Source organism: Peromyscus eremicus, chromosome 13 (assembly GCF_949786415.1).
Source record: "Peromyscus eremicus chromosome 13, PerEre_H2_v1, whole genome shotgun sequence".
Lineage (NCBI taxonomy): Eukaryota > Metazoa > Chordata > Mammalia > Rodentia > Cricetidae > Peromyscus > Peromyscus eremicus.
In genome coordinates this window covers 36,753,199-36,773,834 of record NC_081429.1, presented here as the reverse complement: position 1 = coordinate 36,773,834, position 20,636 = coordinate 36,753,199, and the positions used below count along the sequence as shown (strand labels likewise).

Genomic DNA, 20,636 nt, shown 5'->3' with positions numbered 1-20,636 from the left:
TCTGTTTCGGCAGCTCCCAGGCATGCCTAAGGCATCAGGACCTCTCAAGCACCCAGTTGTACTGCCTCGGTGGAGAACAGGGTTTCTCGACCCATTCCCCCCCCCCAAAAAAAAGCCCTACAGGCGGGTGGGTGAGTGTCTCTGGGGGAGGAGGAGCAGACAGACACACCTGCCTCATTCCTTTCTTCTTGTTCATCCTGGAGAGAACTACAGGGGCTGGGTTCCCCCCTTTCCCCTCCCAGCCTAGGGAGGAAGAGAGATGTGCTGGGGAAATTGAAGGATGGAAGCATAGTCCCAAGCCCAGCAGAAACCACTACAGCGTTAGCCTTGACCTTGTCCTCTGCCTTTCAGAGCTTGGGGGAGGGAGACTGGAAATGAGCATTATAGGATGGAGTTTGGGAATCAAATGGAAGCAGCATACTGTAGAACACGTTGTCTGGAGTGAGAGCCTGGCAGAATGGGACAGAGGACGGGACACTGCCTTTTCTTTCTGAGTTCCAGGGGGGCAGAGTCCGTGGTTTGATATATGCTAGTATGACCCGAAAAGTTGGGAAAGGGACAAAGTTATTTTCTCCTAAGTTACCACCCAGCCTCACTGGTCTGGACCAGAAGCAGAGTCCTGGGACCAAGGCTGGGCCCTATAATAGCAGAGTGCCCTAAGGGACTCCTTAAGGGGAGGTGTAAAGGTGATGGAGGTGGGAAGATACTGGACTTATGTACACTAGCTGAAGGTACAGTGGGAATGAGATGCTGGTCGGAAATAATTGGAGATGGGCTGAAAGGAGCACAAGCTTAGGGTGAAGGTGGCCTGGAGAACTTGGAAATCACCAGAGGTGACATTTGGAATGTGAACAGAAAGTAACCAGGGCTCATTCCAAGGATGAAAAGACCGCCCTTGTCTTTGACCTGAGGAATACTTTGGTTATTTCTGCGAGGGCAGAACTTAGTGGCGTCTACCGTCCCCAAAAGAGGGAGGTAGCGAACTAACAGCAAATGAGTCTGGTGGACTGACGGGGCACAGTGCTGGGGTTACAGGTCAGGGAGAAACAGCCCGCTGGAGTGTGATGGGAACCCACGCATCAGGCTCTCCGGTCGCCCAAGGGGACCTAAAGGGGAAGGGCATTCAAAGATGGACTTGCCAGCTGCAGAGTACCTAGGTGAGGAGCAAGGTCAAGGCTGACCGTCACTCAGGAGCTCCCCCTCTCTCTCCATTCTCTGAATTAGTGCCCCCAGCTAGCCTCTGGCAGGGGGCCTTCCACTCTGGAGAGTGGCCAGACCCCAGTTTCAGCCCTCCTCCTCCCTCCCCACCCCCTTCTCATGTGGTTGCCGGCAGCTGCCTGCGGTCGCCCCATCCCTTGCGCTCAAGGCACGGGGACTTTCCAACAGGGGAAAAAATGACTTAATGAGAGTGGGAGCCGGGGGCGGGAGGGACAGGTCCCTGTAATCACAGCTCCACTGTGGGGCCTGCGTACCTCCCGGTCCTTCCTCAGCTTCCTGCTACCAGCGCCCGCCTTGGGTTCTGCTGGGGGAGGGGGACAGGCTGGCGACAGGGAGATCCCTTTCCAGGTGCCAGACTCTCTGGGACCCTTGGGCTGCCTTTTCTTTCTGAGTGACTGAGGACGGAACCTGGAACACCCCCAGGATCCCTCTTTGGATCCAGTCCAGAGTCCTTTGCTGGTGAATTAGAAGAGTAAGGGGTACCGAAGACAACCCTTTGCTGGTTCGCGACTGCGCACTTCGCAACGCCCCCGGTTGCTGTGGCAACCAGGGCAGCCGAGGTGTGTCCGCGGGCCTGGGAGGTACCCACCCCCCTTCCCGCCGCCAGCGGGGCCAGGCCCCGCTGCTGTGGTGCGCGGGGGTGGGGGTGTGCCGTTACCATGGCAAGGGTGAGCTAGGAGGGCACATTCTTCCCCAGGGTGGGAGCGCCCTGGGGACACGAGAAGGGGGGTGACGGGGGCGGCAGAAAGGGGAGCAGAGGATGGTCAGAACAAGGGAGGAGTCTCGGACAAGATGAACCAGGGTTTCTGAGGTTGGGGCGGGGGAGTTTGGAATCTGTTCTCTCCCCTACTCCAGTTCTTCTGAGGTGTCCCTCTCCTCCTCCTGCACCCTTCTTGGGGTTCCCGGCCTCCGTTTCCAGGGAAAGGACTTCCAATAACTGACCAAAACCCCCTTTGACTGTTCCATGTCAGGCCTGTGGAACTAAGAGGCCTCTCCCACTCCACTTCGAGTAGCATTGAAGCTCATGCTGCTAGCCACTGCCCTGAAATTAAGCCCCTCGCCCGCCCCAGTGCCACCCACCCCAGCCTCTGCCTGGCCCAGTCCGCTGTCAATTACAGCTTTGCCCAGCAGGATTACCTCGAAGACCCGGGGAGAGGCTGGGGCTGGGAACAGCCGGCAAATCAAGAAGAGGGTGGGGTCCTGGGGGTGTCCTTGACCTCCAGAGTCCTTATCTGGGGCTTCAGGCTGCAGCCTTGTGTGTGTGTGTGTGTGTGTGTGTGTGTGTGTGTGTGTGTGTGTGTTGCAACGTCTGGGGTTCAAGGCTGTGTGTACTCAAAAAGTTCAAGGCCCTTAAGGCTTATTCTTTTTTTCCGCCGCAGGCGGCCGCGTGGGTCTCTCCTGGCCCCACGCCCTGACCGATGGACCCAGCTTGGTCTTGCTGAACCAACCACAGGGCAGCCGCCAGGAAGTAACCGGTGTTTTGTGGAAGGCACAAAACGACGCCCCCTTTGGGCAAGAGGGTTCCCCTTTTCTGTTCGGCGAAGGAAAGCAACCAGGGAGTCTGCAGAGGATAGACATTGGAGCGTTCGGCCACCACCCAGTCTCCTGCCGTTCCTTCCTGCTCTTCCCTGCGGGGCTCGAGTAAAGCTTCGCGCCTCCCGCAGTCCGACTACTCACATCTGGCCGGCAGCTGGGAACCACCCACCACAAACTACTGAGGACACGGCGCCCTCTGTTGGTGCTGAGTAGTGACGCACCAGGTGCTGTGTCGTGCGCCTCTGCGGCAGAGGGTCCAGGGTTTCGCTCTCGATCCAAGGGTCTCGGGTCCACTCATTCGGTATCCTTTGCTTGCGGAAAACCTCCACCCTCTGACTCGCGTAGCTCAAAATCGTACTGTGAGGGCCCTTAGCTTTCTGCCTGTCCCAATCGATCTTGCCAATCCTCTCTTCTGCATGCACGTGTGCCTAAAACCCAGTCCAGGACCAAGCTTCTCCTTATCTCACAAGGTCACAAGCTCTGACTTCAGGTTCTGAGACCTGTCCTTCCACGCCCCACGATCACTCAGTGCTGAACGTGAAAGTCCTAAATAAAGAACACTGTTACATAAATAACCACACATTTGCTCAATAGAATTCCTTGTTGTGTCCTTTAAAATGAGGTGGTTGAAGAATAAATATTTAGTGTCTGATTTAGTATTTGTTCTATACTGGGGAAGGATACATTAACAAAAAGCACAGGGCAGGGTCTGTCTTCAATGTAAGAAAATCCAACAGGCATCCAAGAGCCTGAATTATTTTGCATTAGGGATTATAGGTGGTTTAAAATTTGTTCACGTTTTGGTCCAAAAGTCAAAATCACATTATATATATATATATATATATATATATATATATATATATATATATATATATATTTGAAAAGGTTTAAAACACTCTAGAGGCAGAGGCAGGTAGATATCTCTGAGTTCGAGGCTGGCTGGTCTAAATAGCTATGTAACCTAGGCCAGCCAAGGCTACATAGAGAGACCTTGTTTTAAAAAAAAAAAACAAGGAGGGGATTAAAATTAAAAAAAAAAGTTATCTGTTGCTTGAGAATTTCTCTCCAGCTCCCGCCACCAAGTCCCGCCAGTCCCAGAGCCCACTTATAAAATAAACACACAGACTCTTACATTATTTAAACTGCTTGGCCATTAGCTCAGGCCTGTTATTGTCTAGCTCTTACTCTTATATTTAGCCCATTTCTATTAATCTTTACTTTGCCACGTGGCTTGTGGCTTACCGATACTTTACATCTTCCTTGTCCTGATGGCGGCTGGCAGTGTCTCCCTCTCCGCCTTCCACTTCCCAGAATTCTTTTCCTTGTCCCGCCTATACTTCCTGCCTAGCCAATGGCCAATCAGTGATTTATTTACTGACCAATCAGCAACACACTTGACATACAGACCATCCCACAGCACTTCCCCTTTTCTTTTCTTAAAAAGGAAGGTTTTAACTTTAACATAGTAAAATTACATGTAACAAAACAATTATCAAGCAAGAATTACAGTTACAATATTAAAGAAGAGATCCTATCTATCTTATATTTGTAAGTTTAAGGTTTTATATCTAATTTATCTTTTATTATAACTAAGGAAAATTGTAAGTATCTAGTCTTTAACCACATCAAAGACCTCAGAAGGATATACTACTACCTGAGAAATGGAGAAGGATATAAGCAACTTTTAGGAGTCTTGTAGGGTAGACAGAGACAGCTGGCAGCCTGGACAGTCATTCAAAGTTCTCTTGTAAAGTTGGGGCATCTGTCTTCAGCCCACAGGCCTAGAGTCTCTTATTCACTTTTCTCTGTGTCCTGTAGAATGTCTGGCAGTTTTCTCTGCAAAGCAGGAACCTGAAGGACCACTTTGTCAAGCAAAGTTCAGTGGTCACCTTCTAAGGTTTTGAACAAATTATGCAGTTCATCATTTTTTACCCCAACAATAGTTCGTAGATGAGAAATATTTCCAAATAATCTTTGAAAGTCATTAAGAGTCTGTAGTCTATCTCTCCTAATTTGCACCTTTTGGGGTCTAATTTTTTGTAGCTCTATTTTATATCCTAAATAATTAATAGAATCTCCTCTTTGTATCTTTTCAGGAGCAATTTGTAATCCCCAGCAAGGCAAAATTTTCTTTACGTCTTCAAATATTCTTTCTAAAGTATCTGCATTTGAGTCAGCTAGTAAAATATCATCCATATAATGATAAATTATAGATTTAGGAAATTTTTTACGTATCACTTCCAATGGCTGTTGTACAAAATATTGGCACAGAGTTGGGCTATTCAACATTCCCTGTGGGAGGACCCTCCATTGAAATCTTTTAACCGGTTGAGAATTATTATAAGTAGGCACTGTGAAAGCAAATCTTTCTCTGTCTTTTTCTTGTAACGGTATTGAAAAGAAACAGTCTTTTAAATCAATAACTATGAGAGGCCATCCTTTTGGTAACAGAGTAGGCAGAGGAATTCCAGATTGTAGAGAGCCCATTGGCTGAATTACTTTGTTAATTGCTCTAAGGTCTGTTACCATTCTCCATTTACCAGATTTCTTTTTAATAACAAATACAGGAGAATTCCAAGGGCTGGTTGATTCCTCAATATGCTGAGCATTTAACTGTTCTTCTACCAGCTCTTCTAAAGCCTGGAGTTTCTCTGTTGTTAAAGGCCATTGCTGGACCCATACAGGCTTATCTGTTAACCATTTTAAAGGTAGAGCTGTTGGTGTCTTTGGAAGATCATCAGTTGTTGTGCCCTGTTCTTGTATAATATGGATGGCTGGTGACCACTCAGAATAATGCCTTCTAATATTTCTCTCAGAAACATGTGCTAATTTATGATTTGTTTCTGAGATTGGAGGGATGTTAATCTGAGTATTCCATTGTTGCAACAAGTCTCGACCCCACAAGTTCATAGCTATGTTAGCTACATATGGTTTCAATTTTCCTCTCTGTCCTTCTGGACCTATACACTCGAGCCATCTTGCACTCTGTTTCACCTGAGATAATGTCCCAATTCCTAGCAGTTGAACATTTACCTCCTGAAGAGGCCAAGTTGGATGCCAAAATTCTGGTGCAATTATGGTAATGTCCGCACCTGTGTCTACCAGACCAGACAACAAAACACCATTTATTTTTATCGATAATTTTGGTCTTTGTTCATTAATAAAAGTTTGCCAAAAAATTTTCTTTATATTTGCTCCTGAATTTTCTATTCTATCTGTTTCATCATCCTGACCAGCATGACTTATTCCAATAGGTATTTGGTTATTTAATTGCTTTGGGTAGGGGTTTCCTCTACGACTGCAGGAAAGGTTTGAACTGGATTTGCTATTGGGGCCTGCATGAGGCCCCTCTGGGAGTTTCCCGAAGACTGAGGCAAAGGATTACCCTGTCTGTCCCTTGTTGATCTACATTCGTTGGTCCAGTGTTTTCCCTTACCACACCTTCTACATACTCCAGAAGGAAGGGGCTTTCTGTTGCCATTGTTCCTTTTAAACTGCAGCCTTCTAAGCCTGAAATGGCGCAGTGGCTGCTGGCTCCGCCCACTTCAGCTTCCCAACATGGCGGTGGTCCGCTTTCCGCCGGCTATGGGAGCCGTAACTCTCAGAAATAGTGGGTCTACACTTTTACCAAAGTAGCATGTAGCCCAGAAACCTTTTTTTTTGTTTTGTACTAGCAAAGGCTAAATCCACCACACAGCTTAATGTGCCACTATATCTGTATGTGTGTGGCCTATGCAGCCAGAAAAGGGCATCATTTCCCAGAAGCTGGAGTTAGAGGCAGTTGTGAACTGCCGGACAGGGGTGCTGGGACCCAAACCCAGGTCCTCTGGAAAAGCAGTACCTGCTCCTAACCACTGAGCTATCTCCCCAGCCCCACATTGTGTTATTAAAATATGCCAAATTTTGGAAAGAGTCCTTGTAAAATTAGGAATTGGGAGACCTGACCTTCCAATAAGAACCAGTATGATTGGCCTGGCAGGCGGTGGTGGCACATGCCTTTAATCCAAGCACTATCTGGAAATAGGCAGACGTTCGAGGCCAGCCTGGTCTACATAGGAGTTCCAGGACAGCCAGGGTTGTTACACAGAGAAACCCTATACTGAAAAACAAGCAAACAAACAAACAAAAGAACTAGTATGGTTATGCTATTTGGGTTTTCTTTTAATAATCCAAAAGTTTGTGGGACTGGAAAGTTGGCTCGGCAGTTAAGAACACTGACTGCTCTTTCAGAGGATCTGGGTTCAGTTCCCAGAACCCACATAATGGTTCACAACCATTTGTAACTCCCGTTCCAGGTGATCTGACACTCTTTTTCAGCCTCTGTGGACCCCAGGCATGCACATGGTACACACACATACATGAGTCAAACTACTTACAAAATAAGTAAATCTAAGTGTGTGTGTGTGTGTGTGTGTGTGTGTGTGTGTGTAAAACAGGGTTTCTCTGTGTATCCCTGGCTATCCCAGAACTCACTCTGTAGATCAAGCTGGCCTTGAACTCAAAGATTCACCTGCCCCTGCCTCCCTACTGCTGGGATTAAAGGTATGCGCCACTGTGCCCAGCAAAAATTTAAAAAGAAAAAAAATTAATCCTAATCATTTGTAATGGAAACAAGTGTCCAGTCTCAGAGAAATTGAAACCAACAGGTTGTTAGAAGGGTCCTTATGGTGGTTTGAATAAAATGTGCTCCCCCTCCCAACTCATATTGGAGGCATGGCCTTGTTAGATAGAGAAAGTGTGTCATTGTGGGTGGCTTTGAGGCTTCGGAAGCTTAAGCTAATTCCAGTGTCTCTCTTTTCATGCTGCATGTGGATCTGGTTATAGAACTCTTGGCTACCTCTCCAGCACTATGTCTGCTGCCTATATGCCATCATGCTTCCAGCCATGGCCATAATGGACTAAACCTCTAAACTGTAAGCCAGTTCCAATGAAATATTTTCCTTTAAGAGTTGCCGTGGTCATGGTGCCTTTTCACAGCAATAAAACCCTAACTAAGATAGTCCTTGATTCTGTATATACCCAGTGTCCTCTGTGGGTGGGACGATATAATTATTATGTTCCATTGCAAGCCATGTATGAAGATACTGCCACAATGAACAATACAGAAAAAGCCTAATACATTCTTCTTCTTCACCCTCCTCAGTCTCTGCACCAATGAGCATCAACTGTCCTCTCTTGTGACCCCAAAAAGATGTTTTTGGATGTCATTCTGCCTGATTTTCCTCTCACTCTTCTCTGTCTCATGAATGTTTGCTCCTTTGTTGCCTGCCTGCATTCACTAGATACTGGGGATTGAATGCAGAATTTCACAGATGCTAGCTAGCCAAGTACTCTACTACTGACCTACATGGAAACCATCTGAAAGGTACAGAAATGTTAGAACAGTCGTGGAGAATGCTCTCCTTTGCTGAACCATACGAGTAAGTTGCCCCCATGCAATCCTATTATCCCTAATGCTTTGGATGTAAGTTGCCCACATGTGACCCTATTACCCTAGTACTTTCGATATGTATGTGTTCTACAAATAGACATTCTCCTTCTAACCCAATGTGATGCTCCCAATAAGGAAATTAGCATAGCTGCATCAATGCTGCCCAACTCCCAGCCCTTATTAGCCATTTGGGACAATGCTATCCTTTGTAACAAAAGGATTTAGTCCAGAATTATTCATCACACTGAATTCTGTCTTCCCAGTGTCCTTCCATCTGACACAATTACAAAGCTTTACTTTCATGACCGGGACAATTTAGAACATTACAGACCCATTGTATTGTAGAACATTCCTCCATGTGGATTGTCTGTTGTTTCTTCATGATTAGATGTGGGTTATGTGTCTTTGGCAACAATACTGCAGATGTTGAATCTTTCCCTCAGTGCCCCATTATTTATTCCGATGCTTCAAATTCCCTAGATTTGATCCAGCGGCCGAGTTAGTTTCTGTCTCAGTAAATTCATTGAGCACTTCCTTATTTTATGGCCTGGTATTTTCTCCGCCCCAGCCCTGACACCGGTCATTTTGACAAGTAACCTTTATTTGTCTTGATGGAAGATGAAATGTAGAAACTGATATTTGCATTCTAGATAAGCTCATTATTCTTGGAGTATCACTGCTCCCAGACGTCTCCGTGGACAGTGTTAGGCAATATGTTTTATTATACAAACAACCATCTCTGTGTCTGTCAATCTATCATCTACCCACCAACACAATCTATCGATTATCATTGACAGACATGTCAGTGTAGAAAATGACGGCTTCACCTTTAACCCACTCATAAAACACAATTTGTCTTCCATTTATCCTTTTTCCCTTTTGTATGTCTTCCTCTCTTCTTGAGGCCTCCACTTCATCCACTCCCCTTGCAGACATTATCTTCCTCCACCTTGGGCTTCCCATGGTTCCCTTTGCCCATCACATGGATGCCGAGCATCGCTTGGTCCCTCCAATGTTCTGATGTTTGAACAAAATGATTCAAAAAGAAAGGAGGCAAAGGCTGAAAACAATTCCACTCCCTTTGGAGCTTTAGGGAAATTCTTTAGTCCTTTTCCTTTGGTAAGTGACATCCACTCTTCCAGGTCTTTGTACTGAAAAATCCCTGGATTCATAGAGGCCTTCATTTTGCTGACAGTTCACATCAAATCCACCACAGTCTATTGCTTACTGACTTGCCTCATCTCTCTATGTCAAAAACTGCACAAAAGCTCAGACTCCCTTTTGTGCTCTCTCTCTCTCTCTCTCTTTCTCTCTCTCTCTCTCTCTGTCTCTCTCTGTCTCTCTCTCTGTCTCTCTCTGTCTGTCTCTCTCTGTCTCTCTCTCTCTGTCTCTCTCTCTCTCTCTGTGTGTGTGTGTGTGTGTAGGTTTTGTGCTTCTAATTTGAGGAATGGAATTGAGAACATAGTAGATGCTCAGTAAATATGGTTGAATAAGTGAATGAATAAAATGAGCATGTAGACGAATTTCTAAATGGTCTTATTAATAGAAAACATGGAGCCAGGTATAGGGGTGAAAACCTGAGAGAGATCAGAGGAATAGGAACAGCTACATGCTAACCTCACCTCACCAACTCCGCAGCTTCCTAAAGTAAGATACTTTCTGTTTATCCATGCCTATATGCCTTACTGTTCCACCATCTGATTTGCTCACTCTGTCCAACTACATCACTTCCTCTTCCTGCCCACCTCTGTCACTTCCTGTCTATACAGACCTCCAGACCTCCATGGTTTAACTAGTGTTGGAATGTGTGCCACCACACCTGGCTCTGTTCCCAATGTGGCCTTGAACTCACATAGATACAGACAGATCCCTGCCTCCCAACTGATAGGATTAAAGGCGTGTGCTAACATTGCCTGACTTTTGTGTTTACTTATAATGGCTGCCTTTTTCCTCCGATCTCCAGGCAAACTTTATTTATTAGAGCACAAATAAAATATCACCACATGAGCATCTATGGGAATGACTGCTAATCTCTGTCTTTGGGCCAGCTGTCCTTCCTTAGATCTTTTTTAAATTCTCCCCGCCAGCCAGATGTATTGTGGTGGGTGTATAGTACTCCAAAGCAAACTTTATTAAAGCAGATTCATTATTTAGGTGTGCTGTGGGATGTTCTGTATGGCAAATGTGTTGCTGATTAGTCAATAAATAAAACACTGATTGGCCATTGGCTAGGCAGAAAGTATAGGCGGGACAAGGAGGAGAATAAAGCTGGGAAGTGGAAGGCTGAGTCAGAGACACACTGCCAGCCGCCACCATGACAAGCCGCATGTGAAGATGCCGGTAAGCCACGAGCCATGTGGCAAGGTATAGATTAATAGAAATGGATTAATTTAAGCTGTAAGAACAGTTAGCAAGAAGCCTGCCACAGCCATACAGTTTGTAAATATAAGTCTCTCTGTTTACTTGGTTGGGTCTGAGTGGCTGTGGGACTGGCGGGTGTCAGAGATTTGTCCTGACTGTGGGCCAGGCAGGAAAACTCTAGCTACATAGGTGTGTATTTGTTCATCAAAGAACTGAGTCCTTTCTTTTCCCCACTGCTTTTTTTTAGTGCCTCTCAGTCCATGGTATACAACAGACACCTAATTTGCTGAATAAATGAATGCCTGTCTCCTTCAAGCCAGTTCTCTGTAAATGAGTTCTTTTTCTTTTCAACATCATCTTCCTGCTTATCCAGTCTCAAAGTTGCTGTCGACTTGGACTCTCCTACTTTTCCCTTTCCATGTTTACATCCACGGTCATCCTCCTCACAGGGTCAATGCTCTCCACACCTCTCACACATCATGACTGCCTCTTCCTTTTCTCCCTCTTCAGTCCACCCCCCTTAGAACTCTCTATTTTTGTCTTCCATAACGCGCATGCCATTTCCTCTCACTGATGCTTTCGATAGGTCCCTATACTAACTGAGGCTTTTCACTGCAGACAACAGAAATGGACTCTGATCACTTACAAGGAAGAAGAGTTTCCTGGGTGATATTGAGTAACTCCCAGAACTGATGGGAAGCCTTGGATCAGGCTTGGAGGCTAGAGCTGTAATTCAGTTGGCAGAGTGCTTGCCCAGCACACCTGAAGCCATGGGCCTGATCCTTAACACCACATAAAACTGTGTACCACGGTGCATGTCTGTAATACCAGGCAGGACTTGGGAGGCAGAGGTAGGAGGATCAGAAGTTCAAGGTGATCCTGGGTTAGGTTGGGATGGATGAGACTCTGTCTTAAAAACAAAATCAATCTTGAGAAGTAGGTAGGAGCTGAAAAATATCAGGCACCTGAAACTTCAACCAAGTTCTGTCTCAGGAGGAGACTGGGTAAGGGGGCTGCAGCAGTTGGGCTCTGAGGGCTGCCCCTCAGACAGCTACTACAGCCCCGACACAGGCTGCTTCTGCCTCTGAGGTGAATTATCAAGTTTGATGACTGTGTGAGTCACTTTGTAAAGATCCAGGGTCCGGAGGGGGAGCACTGGTTTGACTGTGACCTTCCTGTCAAGGATCAAGGGAGCGAGGATCTGATGTCCCCGAAGGGGCACACTAAGAATTCTCTGGCGCATAGTCGGGCACAGAGTCGAGGCTCAGATGCTGAGACGCTAAAGACCCCACTGCGCATCCACACGCAGGCTCTGGAGCACGCCATTGGGCTCCTCCACCAGCTGCCACTATTATTTTCACTTTTCTCTCTTGCACACCGTGTTCCCCTGAAGTCCGACTGTGTGTCGTTCCCTGAGCTGTCCCTTCCCGTCTCAGTTCCTTCAGCGACTCTTCTCCAATGCTGGTCCCCTATGAACCATGCTTCTCCCCGCCGTATGGTCTCCTCTGTTTGGATCCCGGCTGATTCTAGGCTTTGTGGTCTGTCTATGAGGCGATGGGGTTGGATTCATTTTATTTCTCACTACCCCCATGACCTGGGACAAAATAACTTTTATGGACCTTTCTATGTGCACCTGCTATATGGAATAAAATCAGCTGTTTCCCAGAACTTTTTTAATAAGAATTTTTATTATCTCTGCCTCTCTCTCTCTCTCTCTCTCTCTCTCTCTCTCTCTCTCTCTCTCTCTCTCTCTGTGTGTGTGTGTAGGTCACAGAACAACTTTGTGGAGTTGATTCTTTCAACCTTTATTTTATTTATTTACTCATTTATTTATTTATTTTTAAAGATTTATATATTTTATGTATAAGAGTGCTCTATCTGTATGTATGCCTGCACACCAGAAGAGGGCATCATATCCCACTACAGATGGCTGTGAGCCACCATGTGGTTGCTGGGCATTGAACTCAGGACCTCTGGAGGAGCAGGCAGTGCTCTTAACCACTGAGCCATCTCTCCAGCCCTCTTTCAACCTTTAGGTAGGTTCTGGGCATCAAACTCAAGTCATCAGGCTTGTTGCACTGGGCAGCAAACACTTTTATCCACTAAATCTTCTCACCAGTCCCTCTCCTGGAATTTTTTTTTATTAAAAATACTTTATGTATAAGGGTGTTTTGCCTGTATATATATACCACTTGAGTCCCTGGTGCCAATGTAGGCCAGAAGAGGACACAGGATCCCCTGGAACTAGAGTTACAGACATTGTAAGCCATAATGTAGGTGCTGGGAATTGAACCTAGGTCCTCTGCAAGAGCAGTCAGTGCTTTTAACCTATAAGTCACCTCGTCATACTGCTCATCTTTCCCAGAATTCTTTCCAAAAGCATGGTCACTATGTAGTCCAGGATAGCCACAAACTCTCAATTCTCCTGCCTCAGTTTTTTGAGAACTGAAGTTACAGACATATACCACCATATTCAGCCTAAAATTCCTTGGAGGATCAGTTATACTGAAAGGTCTTTGTTAGTCTCTGGAATGGTTACACTCAGACATTCAGGTCTATATGAAGTGGGACTCCTAAGGTCTCAACATTTATGAAGAATTTCTGGGAGCCCTGTTTTCATCGGCGTCACATGGGTTTAATGGTATCTGTGTAACAGGACTTCACGACAAAGCCTTTTTGGAGGGGAGAGGTCAGGCAATACTGCCTCCTCCTGGTGCAACTTCCAGATTCCTGAGCCAAGTCCTTTAGGCTGCATGGTATCAGGAATCTTTTGGATGTTTGTATTTAGGGTCTTGGATTGAGCAGTCATGTGTAGCAGGCTGGGAGAGCATAACAAACATCAGACTGTAGGCAGGAACAGCAGCTCCCCTACCCCGACCCCAGAGCTCATCAACAGGAGAATGAGGCCTTGCTGGGGCGGGGTCAGGGGGCACACTGGACATAGCAGATGGAAGAACCTTACTTGGGATCCCATGAGACTGGGCATGGCCATGCTATCGTTAGTACATCCCCAGAGATGAGCTGAGAATAAGATGTTTAAAGGCTTTCTCACCTCCAATGGAGAGATGAACTCTGGGGCAGGAGGAGGGGAGCATAGAACAGAGGACAGTCTCAGAGAGGCAGAAGGTGATATTGAAGTGGGTAGGACCAGGCAGCAGTCCTGTCCACATGAAAGGGGACTCCCCTGGGCAGGACACACACGGGGGGACCTTGTAAATCCTACAAAAGCAGACAGAACAAATTTATATTAGAAGGCAAGACAGTGGTGACCCTTGCAGGGGGAGGAGTGACCAGAAGGGAACATGACAAGGCTCTGGGAATGGGTATTGTTATACATACTGTGTTCATTTTGTAACTTAGACATGGTTAAGATTTGTATGCTTTTCTGTATGTTATTTTTATTTTATTTTTTTTTTCGAGACAGGGTTTCTCTGTGTAGCTTTGTGCCTTTCCGGGAACTCACTTGGTAGCCCAGGCTGGCCTCGAACTCACAGAGATCCGCCTGGCTCTGCCTCCCGAGTGCTGGGATTAAAGGCGTGCGCCACCACTGCCCGGCGAAATTTATTTATTTTTATTTATTTATTTATTTTTTTATTTTTTTATTTTCCGGAGCTGAGGACTGAACCCAGGGCCTTGTGCTTGCTAGGCAAGCGCTCTACCACTGAGCTAAATCCCCAACCTGTACGTTATTTTAATGACACTAATACATAACTGTTTGGGGGGAAAGAAGACAGACAGTCATGTCCCTATTCAATCCCTTTGAAGTGACACCAGATCTGAGAAGTAAGAGCTATGTGGGTTGGAGGTGACGACCAGCTGGTGTCTGGCCAGATTTATTTATTTCTTCCTCCATTCATTCACTTGTGGTTTTAGCACTTCCCACGCCAAATACAGCACATAAGCCGAGAAAAAAAATCATAGCTGTTGCTGCCATTTTTTGAGAGCTTACAATGAAATAAACATGGAGTGTTCCTCTAACCCAATAATTCTATGACAAATTATTATTATCCCACATATTGGCAGAAGAACAAATCTCAGGAGGGTTGAGCAAAAAGCGTTCGGATTTTCAGGTGTTCCTGAGGCTGCGGGGACCCAAATCTGGTCAACAGCATTCCCTAGACATCTAAGAGGTAGTGAGACCTGTTGACAATTGTACTACAGAAACGAGGTCTTAGAGATGAGATGGGACAAGGTTTAAAAATCAGCAGCAGTCTGCAGGCCTTGACATCTTCCTTTGCTCTTGGGAGCCTTAATTTGCCCAGCTTTGTAACAAGAGTAGAAATGGTGTGTGTGTGTGTGTATGTATGTATGTATATATATATGCACACACATATACCTACACACACACACACACACACACACACATTTCATATCTCTAGGGGTTATTGTGGGGACTAAATTACTAAATTACATGGACAGAGACCAGTGTGATGCCCCCAAAGCGCAACTTTGACCTGACTTCTCAGGTCACCACCACCCCGGGCACCTCGTCCCTTGCCTCCTGATGTGCATCTTTAGGACTGGCTGTTCCTTGGAATGGGCCGATGGCTCTGGTAACCTTGTTCATGCTAACACAAAGAAGCCCAGAGAGAAGCCCGCGACCCCAGGACCCAGCCCAGGCGCGGTGACCCGGGTTGACTCCGGAGGGCGGGTCGGCTCGCGCTCTCGCGAGATCTAGCGAGAGCCGGGGCTCCCAGTGCGGAAGTGAGAGGCGGGCCCCGCGGAGCACGCTCCCCTTGAAAGCCGGCGGGAGCCCGGCGTAGGTCGGCGTGAGTCTGGGTCCCTTGCTGGAGTGGAGGTGGGCCTGCGGAGGCCCCGGGCGTGGGGTTGGGCTCGTGCAGCTCCCGTGGGCCACCCACCCGCGCCTTTTGCTTTGTGACGAGCTCGGGGTGCGGGGGAGCAGGTGACCGGCCTTCTGCACCCTCCTTCCCCCAGGCCGCTGCCGTGGCCGCGGACCTGAGCTTCACTCTCAAACCGTCGTGTTTTGCAGACAATTAGTAAAACGTAGATCGTCCGAATCTATTGCGACCGCTGAATTCGGGATCTGGGGGCCTTGGAGTGGCTTGTGGGCATTTCGGAGGAGTTCAGTGGGATGTATTTATGTAGTTCCAATGCATGTGCGTTATTACTAGCGTTCCCGAGGTGGAGACGGCCTGGAGGCATGGCCTCTGATCCACACTGCACTGAATGACAAACCAGACTTGAATAATGCCAGTGGTTCTCGACCTTCCTTATGCTGTGACCCTTCAATACAGTTAGTTCCTCATGTGGTGACTCCCAACCATGAAGTTATTTTTGCTGCTACTCCATAACTAATTTTGCTGTTGTTATGAATCATTAATGTAAATATCGGATATGCAGGACATCTGATATGCAACCTCTGTTGAAAGGGTATTTTGTCCCAAGGGGATCGCGACCCACAGGTTGAGAATCATTGGGCTACAAGCTGTAAGATTTTTTTCTTCCCTAAGATGGTGGTTTTTTTTTTTTTGTATTTTTGTATTTTATAATTTAATTTAATTTTACATATCAGCCATTGATTCCCCTGTCCTCCCTCCTTCCGCCCCCCCTCTCCCCAGCCCGCCCCCCATTCCCATCTCTTCCAGGGCAAGGACTCCCCTGGGAATTCAGCTCAACCTGGTAGATTCAGTCAAGGCAGGTCCAGTCCCCTCCTCCCAGGCTGAGCAAAGTGTCCTTGCATAGGCCGCAGGTTCCTAACAGCCAGCTCATGCACTTTTTTAAATCACAGCACTAGAAATACTAAGACTCATGTATATAATGTATTTTTATCACACACACTCCATTCCCTTCTCTTATCCCCCTCCTGTAACTTTCCACAAATCTCTCTCCCATTTTCATATATTAAAAAAAAAAAACCAAAAGAACCCCCAAAAAACCCAATAAGCTCTATTAATCCCAAAGATGCAAGGAGAAAGACCACCAACCCAAATCATCATGGGCAAATTAATTAAGGCAAGCCTTTTTATTCGTGTACACGGGCTGCCTCCCCCTAAGGTGGGGTTCAAGAGGTCAGCATTGGATGTGGGAAGATAAGGGGTTGTGTAGGGGTGGTTGTCTGTGCCTTACCCTGAAGCACTGCCCCTAGTCAGCAGCAGGTAACTGCTAGGTACCTGCCCCCTCCTCCCCGAGGGGGTCATGGCCGAGGGGGACCCCTTAAGACCTGGAATGTGTACATGCTGGTTCTCTTGGCTACCTCGTGGTCTTGGATGCTGGATGCTGCTGGGGAAGGCCGAGTTCTCCAGAGAACCGAGTTGGATTGTACCCCACCCCTCCTGGATCCTGCAACCAACACTCCTTTATGCTTATAGTGAGTTAACCCAGAATAAATCCTTTTTGACTATCAGACTGACTCCGTGGAATTGCCTCATTACGGTTGTTTGTTTGTTTTTAAAATTTGTATATATTTTATTTCACATGCATTCGTGTTTTGCCTGCATATGTCCGTATGAGGGTGTTGGATCCCCTAGAACTGGACTCACAGACAGTTGTGAGCTGTCATGTGGGTGCTGGGAATTGAACCCAGGTCCTCTGGAAGAGCAGCCAGTGCTCTTAACTACTGAGCAGGCTCTCCAGCCCTGAAGTTAAGGTTTTTATAGCTCGGGTAGGGGGTTTCCAAATGGGGGATTTGGTAAGCAAATAGGGTTACAGAAGTAGAACATGACAAGGTAGACATAACCTTTTGAAAAAGAGGCACCTTTGCAAGATGGTTGTTACAACTATTTGAAACAAAGACATGGTTACTGTTTCCTGGAACAGGCAGCACAGAACCATTTGTAGTTAAGGTTACAGGTGGGGCACAGCCCAATCCTTGAGAAACAGAGGTTTAATCATAAACAGGAATGAACCTAATTTATCTTTACTATAAGATGACTTTTAAGCATAAGATGGAGGCAGGCTGGTTCATCACTATATACCCCAACCTCAAGAAAAATGAGCCCCTCTCCTCTAGTAGCCGTCAACTGCTAGTAGCTCCTCGGGAGTGGGCCCTCGCGTGCTCCTCTGTGTGTGCTGGAATGTCGATGGGCCCCATTTTGTGCAGGTAGCCACTGCTGCTGTGTGTGTGTGTGAGGGAAACAGCCATGCCATGTCTAGAAGGTGGCATTTCACAGCGTTCCTCCCATGCTTTGGGTGTGACATTCTTCCAGCCTCCTCTTCTGTAGTGTGCCCTTAGCCTTTGGGGGTAGAGGGGGGGGGTGTATGTAGATGTCTCCTTTAGGAGTGAGCACTCAGCAGTCTGTTATTCTCAGCACTTGGACCAGTTATGAGTCTTGGCATTACCTGCATGCTGTTAAAAAAAAGATTTGTGACCGAGGCTATAAGCAGTACTAAATAGGGTGTGCTTGATACTGTTATATCAACCTGACACAAGCTGGAGCCAGCAGAGAGGAGGGAGCCTCAAAGGAAAAACTGCCTCCATAAGATCAAGCTGCAGGCAAGCCTGTAAGGCATTTTCTTAATTAGTGATTGATGGGGGAGGGCCCAGGGCCCAGCCCATCGTGGGTGGGGACATCTCCCGGCTGGTGGTCCTAGGTTCTATTAAGAAAGCAGGCTGAGAAAGCCATGGGAACAAGCCGGTAAGCAGCATCCTCCATGGCCTGTGTCAGCTCCTGCCTTGTCCTGACTTCCTTCAGGGAGGAACAGTGGTAGGGAAGTGTAATCCGGATAAACCCTTTCCTCCCTGTGATTTGGTCTTGGTGTGTGCTCACAGAAATGATACCCCTAAGACAAATGGATATAAACAAATACTTTGAGGGTAGTTTGATAACATGTCCGTTTTGCAAAGCAACAGTAGGTTCCCTCCTAGGATTTATGATTCCCTAGCCACAGACTTAACTAGGTTTACAGTACCAAGCATAAATTTCCCCCTGCCAAAGGAGCCTCAAATCCAATCGGACAGTAGTTGATTATCCCATAACGTTCACACCAGTATTTCACCAGAGGGAAATCCATATTTTAAATAACGTATTAGTTATAAGTTGTTAGTATTGTGTTGGTGTTACTAATCTGTCGGCTGGGGTCCTTTTACTGTAGTGAGATAGAAATTGTAGTTAGAAATGTGTGGTGGCACATACTTATAACTCCAGTACTTGGGAGGTAGAAGTAAGAGGAATAAGGTCAGCTTTAGCTACAGAGTAATCTGAGGCCAGCCTGGGCTACATGAAACCTATCTTAGAAGAAGAAGAGGAGGAAAAAAGGAAAGAAATACATGAATAAATTGTGGGCCGGTGAGTAAACATTATACTAGTGTTGGTTCTCCGACCTTTAAGCACTCAAGGTCTAAGGGCAGAGTTCCAAAAAGCTCTAAGCCCTGAGAGCTAGGGGCCTATGCTACAGAATTAGAACCCAGAAATTTATGGCCCTAGGGACATCTTGAAGGCTTAATGTTCTGGCTTTTAAGCCTGACATTTGGCAGACATTGTAAACTATTGACTTCAGCAGAGTCAGTGATGGGCAGCAGTGAGAGTCAGTGATGGGCGGCAGTGAGTCAGTGATGGGCAGTGAGTCAGTGATGGGCAGTGAGTCAGTGATGGACGGCAGTGAGTCAGTGATGGGCAGTGAGTCAGTGATGGACGGCAGTGAGTCAGTGATGGGCAGCAGTGAGAGTCAGTGATGGGCAGCAGTGAGAGTCAGTGATGGGCAGTGAGTCAGTGATGGGCAGCAGTGAGAGTCAGTGATGGGCAGCAGTGAGTCAGTGATGGGCAGCAGTGAGAGTCAGTGATGGGCAGTGAGTCAGTGATGGACTGCAGTGAGTCAGTGATGGGCAGCAGTGAGAGTCAGTGATGGGCGGCAGTGAGTCAGTGATGGGCGGCAGTGAGTCAGTGATGGGTGGCGAGAGTCAGTGATGGGCAGCAGTGAGAGTCAGTGATGGGCAGTGAGTCAGTGATGGACTGCAGTGAGTCAGTGATGGGCAGTGAGTCAGTGATGGGCAGCAGTGAGAGTCAGTGATGGGCAGTGAGTCAGTGATGGACTGCAGTGAGTCAGTGATGGGCAGTGAGTCAGTGATGGGCAGCAGTGAGAGTCAGTGATGGGCAGTGAGTCAGTGATGGACTGCAGTGAGTCAGTGATGGGCAGTGAGTCAGTGATGGACGGCAGTGAGTCAGTGATGGGCAGTGAGTCAGTGATGGGCAGCAGTGAGAGTCAGTGATGGGCGGCAGTGAGTCAGTGATGGGCAGCAGTGAGTCAGTGATGGGCAGTGAGTCAGTGATGGGCAGCAGTGAGTCAGTGATGGGCAGCAGTGAGAGTCAGTGATGGGCGGCAGTGAGTCAGTGATGGGCAGTGAGAGTCAGTGATGGGCAGTGAGTCAGTGATGGGCAGTGAGAGTCAGTGATGGGCAGTGAGTCAGTGATGGGCAGTGAGAGTCAGTGATGGGCAGTGAGTCAGTGATGGGCAGTGAGAGTCAGTGATGGGCAGTGAGTCAGTGATGGGCAGTGAGAGTCAGTGATGGGCAGTGAGTCAGTGATGGGCAGTGAGTCAGTGATGGGCAGCAGTGAGAGTCAGTGATGGGCAGTGAGTCAGTGATGGGCAGCAGTGAGAGTCAGTGATGGGCAGTGAGTCAGTGATGGACTGTAGTGAGTCAGTGATGGACTGCAGTGAGTCAGTGATGGGCAGTGAGTCAGTGATGGGCAGCAGTGAGTCAGTGATGGACTGTAGTGAGTCAGTGATGGGCTGTGAGTCAGTGATGGACTGCAGTGAGTCAGTGATGGGCAGTGAGTCAGTGATGGGCAGCAGTGAGTCAGTGATGGGCAGTGAGAGTCAGTGATGGGCAGTGAGTCAGTGATGGGCAGTGAGAGTCAGTGATGGGCAGTGAGTCAGTGATGGGCTGTGAGTCAGTGATGGACGGCAGTGAGTCAGTGATGGGCAGCAGTGAGTCAGTGATGGGCAGTGAGAGTCAGTGATGGGCAGTGAGTCAGTGATGGGCTGTGAGTCAGTGATGGACGGCATTGAGTCAGTGATGGGCAGCAGTGAGTCATTGATGGGCAGTGAGTCAGTGATGGGCAGTGAGTCAGTGATGGGCGGCAGTGAGTCAGTGATGGGCAGCAGCAAACAGTCAAAGGCAGTGGCTGCTATT

The 20,636-nt window shown here is 47.4% G+C and overlaps 1 long non-coding RNA gene across 1 annotated transcript; it reads left to right on the top strand.

Moving 5' to 3' along the window:
* Positions 1 to 1,772: 1,772 nt before the first annotated feature.
* Positions 1,773 to 3,329, top strand: LOC131923428 (uncharacterized). The gene is made up of 2 exons (XR_009382614.1): positions 1,773 to 1,886; positions 2,598 to 3,329. It is a non-coding gene; the product is annotated as an uncharacterized LOC131923428 (long non-coding RNA).
* Positions 3,330 to 20,636: the final 17,307 nt, after the last annotated feature.